Below are 1,497 nucleotides of genomic sequence, written 5' to 3'. Positions count from 1 at the left end.
TTCGACAAAGCACACCATCTTAGGGAAACTGCCACCAGCACAAAAGCAGAGCTTTTGCTTCAGCTGTGAACAAAGCATATTCCTGGAGGCAGGACGACGCTGTACTCACCAGACCATGGAGGTCTCCATGGAAATGTCACGGTTACAGATGAACATTGTCGTCATGGCGATTGATGAGAGGTTTCAGACAATAATTATCTTTGCATATATGCCCTCATAACAGAAAGTTAAGGTCTAGGACACCTTGTGTGGAAACAACCTAAAAAAGAAAACTCCAAATTTTTTTTTTTTAAAGAAAAAAATTACTTGGAGATGCCGGGAATCGAACCCAGTGCCTCATACATGCAAAGCATGTGCTCTACCATTGAGCTACATCCCCAAGCCTGCAAGAGGTCTGCTTGTAGTATATATGAAGTAAAAACGACTGAAGGAGCACTCAGGTCTTTCAAGGATTTGCCTCAGGTCTTTGGCTATGATTTACAGTTTTCACCTTAGTGTTTTAGGGGATTTTTATGTTATTTCTCCTGTGACAAAAAAAATCTATTTCAATAAAAATAAAATAACAATACTAATAGCAATAAATCTTATGCTCTTCAAAACATGACAGACCTACAATAAATAACACTAAATTATTTGGGCTCGTCAATTTTAATTCGATTTTATGTTGGATTATTAGTTCAATTAGCAGTATGGTGACAAATTAATAATAATTAATAATAATGTTACTGAATTAGCATTATGTTATCATATCTCAGAGTATCAAAGTGTCCTGCAACTTCATGAACACACCTCTATTCTCTTTTAAAACATTCCTTAGCTTTCAGGGCTTCAAAAACTTTTCAAAATTTTGGGGAGGCTGGTCTCCTTGTTTCACAACTTTTCCACATAGTACTTATCACTTCATATATTCCAGTGAGTAAATTAAAATAACTATTTGTTCACAAAACCATACAGAACTGTCAGTTTCTGGATGTTTACATGTCTCAACAGCTGGTTGTAAGTTTGTGAAAATGATTTATCACAATGTGTCCCCTTTTTTCATATGCCATCAAATATGAGTCTCAGCATGCAAAATCATTAAATGAATAGTTTACATGCTTTCAGATAAGTGAAAATAATAAATATAACCAGAGGAGATAGCAGAGTATATAAGACTGTTTCTAAGATTAAGGACACTGCTCAACTTAACCCAGTTTTAGAAATGCTACACAGAATGCAATCCAAATAAGATTCAATGACTTGCAAGTCAGACAACAAGTACTGGCAGAGAAGTAGAGGTCGTAAGGGAGAGTGAGAGCCACTAAAAAAGTGAAGACAGAAGCAAAAGGAGAGGGAAGGAGAGAGGGGACCAAAGGTCAAGTGCGGGGAAGAGTTGAGGAGTAGCAGGCCATTGCCAATGGGAACCTGGTGATTAGGCAGTGGTGGATAATTGATGATACTCAAACGACCTAGTGCTAAGAAAATATGTGTCAGTATATCTGTGTGAGTCACGATCCT

General features: G+C 37.1%; 1 non-coding gene across 1 annotated transcript; it reads right to left on the bottom strand.

The window, feature by feature from the left end:
• Positions 1–307: 307 nt before the first annotated feature.
• On the bottom strand, positions 308–379 carry Trnaa-ugc. Its single transcript has one exon. It is a non-coding gene; the product is annotated as a tRNA-Ala (tRNA).
• Positions 380–1,497: the final 1,118 nt, after the last annotated feature.

This window comes from Mus pahari, chromosome X (assembly GCF_900095145.1).
Source record: "Mus pahari chromosome X, PAHARI_EIJ_v1.1, whole genome shotgun sequence".
NCBI lineage: Eukaryota > Metazoa > Chordata > Mammalia > Rodentia > Muridae > Mus > Mus pahari.
Note: the sequence above shows the minus strand (reverse complement) of the source record. Positions and strands in the feature narration are given on the sequence as shown.